Here is an 8,411-nt window from a genome sequence, read left to right as displayed (position 1 = left end):
AGCCCACCGCGCCCTCCACCCCAAATTAGTAAATCCCTGCGCGATTCACGCCTCCTCCGGAGCAACCGAAACCCTGGGCTCTCCCCCAACTCCGGAGCCAGGGCTGGGCGGCAAAGGGAGGAAAGAGGAGAGCGAAGAGGGGGCGTGGGAAGTGAGAGAGGGAAGCGGGGCGGAGGGAGCGGGGGCCGAGGATACAGGAGGGGGCGCGGGTGACGCGACGAGGAGGCCGGGGGGCCAGCGGAGAGACGCAAAGAGCACAGGGAGCTGAGGCGCAGCCGGGAGAGGCGGAGGGGCGCGGGGAGAGGGCACCGGGAGGGACGCGCGGAGTCGTGGAGGGGGCACCGGGAGAGGGGCGGGGAGCTTGGGGCGGGGACAGAAAGGGTGCAGGAGAGGAAGAGGGGTGTGGGGGGCAGGATGGGGCGCGAGCTGCGGGGGTGGCCGGACTCAGGCAGCGCGGAGCGAGCCCGGAGCGCAGGGGCTGCGGCGCCTCTCGCTGGGTCTCCGCGGCGGGGTTGGGGACGCGGCTGCGAGCGCCACCTCCTCGGCTCCGGCTCTGGCTCCGGGGCTCCCGGGCTGCGGGAAAATCAAATCTGCCCGAAGCCGCCGCCTCCCGCCACCCGGGCGGGCTGCGCGCAGAGTCCGCGAGCGCCGGAGGGGGCGCCCGCAGGGGCCGGGGCGGGGCCGCGGGCGGGGTCTGCGCGCTAGTGTGAGTGTGTCCGTGCGAGCGTGTGAATCTCTGTGCGTGTGGCTGGCGTGGAGACGCGGCTCCAGATGCTGGGAGCCTGGGGAGTGACAGCTAGAGATGGTCTCGGCCGTGCGCGTCTCCGTCTGCGCCCGCCCTCCACTCCCCACCTCCCTGAGGGGTCTCCATCTCCGGGGAGGGAAAGGGATGTGTGAACCAAGGGGCATCTGTATGAGAAGGGTCTATGCGGAGCGGGGGTGGGGAGGGACCTGTGCAAAAGAGACAGCAACCCCCAACCAGAGGTTTGGAGGCGGGGATCTTTGCTGAGGGTGCGCCCCAACGGAGGGCAGGTCTCAGTCCAGAAACAGATTACACATCTCCTGGGAAAGCATGTGGGCCGACCCCGGTGCCCGGAGGGCCCGCCTCGGTTTCCCAGTGAGGGTCCTTAGGCCTAGGCAGAGTGGGTGTATGGGCGCTCCCCCATCCGCCTGTGGTTCCCGCCGGGCCTGGCCATGCGGAGTCAGCCACCTAAGCCACGCGACAGCGCCCTCCCCATCCCCGGCCCGTCGTGACCACACGGCTTAACCAGCCCCCAGGTCTAGAAGCTTCCTCCAGCCAGACAGAGGGCGGCCCGAGATCCCCGGGGGTTCTCTGCAACCTGTACCAAGTAGGCGCCTGCTGTGTGCAGGGCTCTGATCCCAGCCGTGGGAGCGAGGAGAGAGTTGAGGCACCTCTCAGGCGGCCCCCCCTCCCAGCCAGGCCCGTTGCGGCCCCACCCTGCCCCAGTTTCGCCCTTTTGGGTTTGCTGCGCTGTGGCTTCTCTCCAGGAAATCTCCAGCGACCCCTCCTCAGCGTCAGTCTCACCCTTGCGGAGCTGAAAACCTCCTCCCCGCCCACCACCCGGCGTTTGGACGCGACGCGCCTCTGTGCCCCGGGGAGGGGTCCTGGTGAGGCCTAGAGCCTGAGGCTGGCCCCGGAAAAGCCACGCCCCGCGGGCCTGGCTTTGGCAGCTGGGCCTTAACAGGCGCCTCGAGATTCCGTTTGAAGTCAATTCCCGGAACATCAGATACAGCCAGAGTCAAAGATAAATAAGAACACGTTCATCGGCCTGGGTTAAGTGTTTCCCTTTTACCCATGGCTCAGGATTGGCTGCACTGTGTTCTGCAACCTGGGACCCGACAACAAGAACAAAGGCGCTGGGATGCCCAGGGCAGTGGGGGCCTGCTGTGTCAGAAGGCTCCACTCTCTGGTTTGGGCTTAAGACCCTCTCTGCAGGATAATAAGTTGGGCCTCCTTTTCTGAGGGATGCAAAACTGGGCTTGGACTCTGTTCCCTCCCCCCACCCCATACTTGTCCTAGACATGTTCCAGACATACTTGTGGAATATGTTATCCATTCATTCTACCAGTATTTACAGAGTACCTGCCCTGTGTCTGGCCAGGTGCTAGGGCCCCTTGGAAAACTTCCTTGGTAACAGTGATAACCACCATTCCATTTTCGAAGAGACTATCCTGGGCCAGACACCATGCTTAATTTTTTTTAAAGATATTATTTGCATACGACAAAATTCCACCATTTTGTGTACAATTCAGTGGTTTTAAATCTATTCACAAGGACTATGCACGATTATAAATTCTCAAAATAGGTACAGGCATGAGGTATTATTATCCCAGGGAAGCTAAGTAACTCGCCCATGATCACCCAGCTGGGAACTGGCAGAGTGAGAATTTGAACCCCGGCCATTGAGACCAAAGCCTGACTGAACAAATCTTGACTGCCTCTTAGGATGGGGCCAGATGATGGAGGGTCTTAAAAGTCATCCATGAAATTAGGCCCAGTTGAGGAGGACAACAAGTGGGAGCCACTAGGTTATTAAGCAGGTGACTGGTGAGACTGAAGTTCTACCACATAACCTTGTAATGTGACAGCATCTGGCATAGCAGCGCCTGATTCTCTTTCTAGAAAAATTCTGAAACTTGTCTGTTCCTCTCCATTCCCTCTTAGTCATTGCATTTCCATGGCTGGCTCTTTTGGGGAAAAAAATTATACTGGGCACCAACTCTGTGCCAGGTGCTGTGTTAGGCTCAGAGAATAGAGAGGTGAAAAGGACATAGTATCTGTCCCCAAAGAGTTCCAGGCCAGTGGGGACCCCAGGACATGCAGAAAATAAATGACAATGCAGCATGAGGAGTGCTGTTGAGGTAGGTATAAAGGGCCCAGAGAGTAGAGAAGAGTGACCAACAGCTCTACCCCAGGAATGGGCACAAGGGAGGGTCAGGAGCAACTGCAAAAAGGAGGTGACACTGAGATGGACATTGATGATGTCTGTTTGGTTCCCTCAGAAGCAGACTCCGAGAGAAAGATTTAAATGTGAACAGTTTATTGGGGAGGTTAAGGAAATGCTATGTGGGGAGTGTGGAGGTGAGGTAAGGAAGGCAGCCTATAAGGGTGGTTTATCAAACCAGTTATCACTGTTGGCAACTAAGGTTCGTTCCCACTGAGGTGCTCTAGGAGACCATACAAAACACACCTCACACTTAGCCCACCAGAGGGGTGAGGGAGCAGGGGTATGTATACACCAACTTTTATCAGTCACTGGCTCAGTGGCTGAGGGCCGCTTCTGGAGGGCTTTAATTCCCTGACACGTCTGGCCTGACCAGCACAAAGTGGCAATGCAGGTTCCAGAAGCCAGAGAAAGCATCAGGCAAAGAAGTACAGGTGCTGACAGTTGGATGTGGGGCTGGAGTGCACTGAAGTGGTAAAGGTGAGGGTACAGACAGGACAGTGGCTGCTACGGATGAACTAACTTCTGCCTGGAAGACAAGGCTGAACAGGTGCTTCTGGCAGGGGACCAGCATGATTAAGGGCCAGAGAGATGTGTTTGGGGACCCTAGTGTGTCTGGAGCACAGGATGAAAGTGGCAGAAATAGAATATGAGGCCAGAAGGTGAGGGGCCATGATGCAAGGCCATGGGCCTTGGCCTCCTCTGGGCACAGAGGCTTTTCAGAAGGGGACACTGAAGGAGGGGTGCTCTGAAAGACACCCCATAGCTACATAGCTAACCAGTGACCGCAGAACACAAAACTTGCTGATCAGGCCCAGAGCAAAATGCTCACAGTGCTCGCGCAAATGAATTGCTGATGGTTCAAAAGCAGTCTATGGGTGTTGACATTGGAGAGGTCATTTCTTCTTAGAGGGATATGACAGTGTCAAGTAACTGAGGTCACCTGTGATATTCAGGCAAGCCAGCCGGCCGGGCATCAGGTGCTGCAGACGTGTGGTCTGGGCCTGGCAACCAGATTAGAGCCAACCACAGCTCTGCCCACCCCACCATGTAACCAATGCTTGTTCCTCTGATTACAAACTGTGAGCACAGAATGGGCCATGTCCAGAAGATCTGGAATAATCGGCATCAGCGTTTTGCCTTTGCCATCCAAGACTGCAAACACACTCTCCTCTAACCTAATCCGTGGTGTTAATGACGGCAGAGCAATTTCGAGAGGCAACCCGCAGCATTGATAAGGAGAGGAAAAGCACCACCGGGCTTGGGAGGGGGAGCTCACAGATGAGGCAGCTGCTGCCTTCCGCCCTCCCCCAAGCCTGTTGTGTGCGTGCTGCCCTCAGACCTGCCCTGTTTGAGGCTGGGGACGGTAAGACAGAAGGAACACAGAGGAGCAGAAGATGGAGTGAGCGTGGGACAGGGGAGTGGGGGCTGTCCACACTGCACCTCAGAACAAGCTGGAAAAAGGCCTTCTTTACTTTGGGTAAATGTAACCCTGAGCTAGCCAGGGAACATGGCTTGTGGAGCAGACTATGGGCTTGATTTGAGCCTCGACTTACTCCCTTGGCTGGGTGCCCCTGTGAGGTGAATGCCCTGCACCACTGTACATGGGAGCCCTGAGGAGATGGAAAGACAGAGGGCGTGACAGGAACCTGAAACCACCGTGGCAGTAGAGAGGTAGGGGAGATGCAGTGTCTGATTCCATCCATTAATAGAAATGCTAGAAGGGGCTTGGTTGGAGACCATCTAGGTTAAACCCCTTCTTTCACTAAAAAGTTTAGAGAGGGGGAGTAAAGGACTCAAGGTCACCTGACTCTTCCCTCAGTAAGAAACTCCACTAATAACAGCAAGGTCAGGCACCCAAGTGCAGTGCGGACCTGCCTGAGAAGGTCTGGGGAGCAGCCATGTTCTGCTGGGGTGGAGGAAGAGGCACAAGCTGGCCACAGGGCTCTCCACGCCTCCAGCCCCCATTCCTCCTGGAGATGCCCCACCATCCCACCTGGAACCCCACCCTGCCCCTCCTTTCTGCCTCTCCCCACATCACAGCATGGCTAGATCAGTCATCTGGGCAAAGGGGAGCCCCAGGGCCTTCCAGCTGCTGGTGCAGCAGCCTTTCCTGCCCCTAGGATCCCACCTGTGCCCCCCACTCCCACCCCTGGGCTTCCTCTCTCACTTCTCTTGTGCTTCTCCTTCCAGCCTCTCCTGCTTTTCCAAGTGAGGGAAGCCCCCCTGCCTTTACAGTCTAGCTACTAGAATCTTCACACCAGACAGGGGATCCACTTGAAACCAGAGTCGGCTTGTGTCACTCCTGCCCTGGGTTCCATCTCTCTCTGTGGTAAAAGGACTTGATGGGCCATGGGCCTCTCTGACTTCATCTCGTCTTTCTCTCCCCCTCACAGTCCTCACTCCAGCCACACTGGCCTCCTTATTGGCCCTGCAGGCCCCTGTCTCAGGGCCTTTGTACCTGCTGTTCCTTCAGCCTAGAACACTTGTCCCGGGTCACCCGGGTCTCTGCCCAAATGCCCTCCCTGCAGGGGGCTTTCCTTGGCCACACTACCTAACACAGTACCTTGTTACACTCAGCCCCCTGACCCTCCTTTATTTTTCCTCAGAGCAGTACCCTTGTCTGTTTCCCCCACTAGAATACAAGTTTTATGCAAACAAGAACTTTGCCTTGTTCATGGTTACACTCCCATCTCCAAAGACAGTGCCTAGCACGTAATAGGTGCTCAGTTGATCGTATGACTACATGAAAAGTTCATCTCTCCCCTCTGAAACACTGACTCCTTCATGAGGACCCTTGGCTTCCAACTAGCAGTCCCAAACAGGGCCCCAGTCTTCACTACCACATACATCTCACATCTAGCCTTCCATTTATTGAGCAAGCATTTATTGAGCATCTATTACGAATTCAGTTGTTGAATTGACAACTATCAGATTGAGAATCTCTGGGCTCCTTGACCAGTAGCACAGAGAAGGGAAGGGATTCTTTTTCTGTGTGTGTGGTACGCGGGCCTCTCACCTTTGTGGCCTCTCCCGTTGCGGACCACAGGCTCCGGACGCGCAGGCTCAGCAGCCATGGCTCACGGGCCCAGCCGCTCCGCGGCATGTGGGATCCTCCCGGACCGGGGCACGAGCCCGTGTCCCCTGCATCGGCAGGCGGACTCTCAACCACTGCGCCACCAGGGAAGCCCGGGAAGGGATTCTTATCTATTTATTTTGTTTACTGAGAACCTACCATGTAATAAGCTTAGCAATAAGAAGGGAACATCCATCACACACCGAATCCTCACAACAACTCTATGAGGCTATTGTCTCGTTTGATAAAACTTTACTCCTCTGTGGAGTGAGCTGGGCTAGTTCACTGCCAGGGATAGAGAGATGAGGGAGACCCAGTCTCCTCAGGAGCTCTGTCCAGTGGAGTTGGAGCACTCGTTTTGAGTTATGCTGTAGGAATCTGTAGAATATGGGCCTTAACTTGCCTAAGCTCACACGGATAAGTGGCAGAGACAGGATGCAAACCCAGGACTGTGTGAGACCAAAGCCCCTGTCTTTGCCTGACACCAGGCTCTCTTGTTCCAGTCTTCACTCAGGGCTTGTCTAGGTGACTCTGTCTGCAACACAGCCCCTCCTCGCATGTCCATGGGGCCTAGTCCAGCACCATGTGATCTGTGCTCAGAGCCTTGTCCCTTCCACTTTTCACCCTGTCCAGCAGAGACATCACAGCGTGTCACTATGCACCCTCCCCCCGGCCACACACACACACATTTAACCCAGTATTTAGCTCAGTATTGTTAGTTGCGGTATTGGAAACCTCAGTGCTGCAAAGGACTTTTAAGATAATGCAACTCACTTCGATTTTACAAATCTGAAGACTGAGTCCTAGAGAGGGAAAGAAATTGGCCCAAGGTTGTTTTGCTAATAAGCAGCAACTGGAGGTAAAAACTAACAGGAGTTCAGATTAGAATCAACTCCTAGATCTTTTCTTTTCTCACCTCAGCTCCTTCAAGAAGGGATGGCTCCCCCCGACTTTATTTATAAATGCAAGTGTGCCATCTCTGGGCCTTTTGCGATAAGGGCCAATGTGAACCTCCATCTCCCCACCCCCACCATCAGCCTTTTACACCCAACCAGGACCAGCCACATGGTTGCCCCTGGCCTTTCTTCCTGCCATTTCCTCTCCACCAGGCCCACATTCTACCCTTCTTTCAGGTACAGTCTCTTCCAGAAAGCTAGCCTGGATTGACCCAAGGTCATCGAGTTTCTCCTTCCATTGAACCCCCAAAACACTTCTCTTAGGTAGATACTTCTCTCTTCTCCTGCCTAGGAGGGGGCGTGCCCTGAAGGTCTTGGTCTTGGATCTTGGTCCTCCACAGCCTAGCCTTTCCCAGGCCTCAGCCTCCCTCTCTTCCTTTTTGCTGGATTTAATTACATTTGAATATATTACCCCCCAGTCAGCCAGTCTGCTCTTGGGCCTCCTGAACTCTCTCTCCACTTGATATCAGCCCATTTCCTCTTATTTTCGCATCTTGGGAACTGGAGAATGGATCCTCACATTTCAATCTTCAAAAGCTTAAAAGCAGCCCATGTCCCTCCCTGAAGTCCCAGCCTCCCACCAACACACTTGATGATTTCCTGATTGGCCTGGGTGAGAGATGAAAGAGCTGGACTTTCAACTGGAAAGGCTTGATCGAGTCTATTCCCCCAAATCCCTCCCATTTCTCCCCTGCCACAGTTGCTTGAGGGTCTGCCTAGGCCTCAGGACTCTGTGCCCCTCCCCACCTCAGGCTGATGGGGTCAGGCGGGGGGCTATTTCACCCCCCCCCCACCCTCAGATTTTCCCTACACTGCTGCTCCTTAGCATGTCCCCTGGCTGTACCTGCACTGGGCAGTCTGAAAAGCCACCAAGGGTGAAACATTCTTGTTTTTTTCCCCAAGCTCTAAATTCATTTTCATGCCAAGCTGCTTGTATCTGCCTGCCTGGCTGCTGAAGAAAACTGAAATGTGCACAAAATCCCAAGAGCCTGGCTTTGTGTGGAAGCTGAAGTCCCAGTGGCCCTGCCCCTGGAGCCCGTCTGCTTGCATCTCCAGCTGCCTGATGTGATTTCCCTGAGTTTTATTAACTCTGGGCCCTGCACTGAGAGAGGAGCTCATCAGACACACTTCACATCTTGCCTCCTCCACCCCTGGCTAAGAAAAGTTGCCCTGATTACAGGAAGTATGTGTTCCCCAGTTCTCTGATAATTCTATCAGGAGCCAGGGTGAGGCTCAGGTGTCAGGCTTTGGGAGCTGTTGCTGACAGCCTCTCAGAGGCCGCCTGCCCGCCTGCCTGGGGGCAAGAGGCAGTGCTGGGTTGTCTCCATCCCAACGATTCATGTTATGACCTTGAACCCCTCATTCTATCTCTGCTTCTCAGGTTCCCCTAGCTTAAAAAATGGGAATGATGAT

This window comes from Mesoplodon densirostris, chromosome 10 (genome assembly GCF_025265405.1).
Source record: "Mesoplodon densirostris isolate mMesDen1 chromosome 10, mMesDen1 primary haplotype, whole genome shotgun sequence".
NCBI lineage: Eukaryota > Metazoa > Chordata > Mammalia > Artiodactyla > Ziphiidae > Mesoplodon > Mesoplodon densirostris.
The sequence above is the reverse complement of the archived record's forward strand: the minus strand, read 5'-3'. Positions refer to the sequence as shown.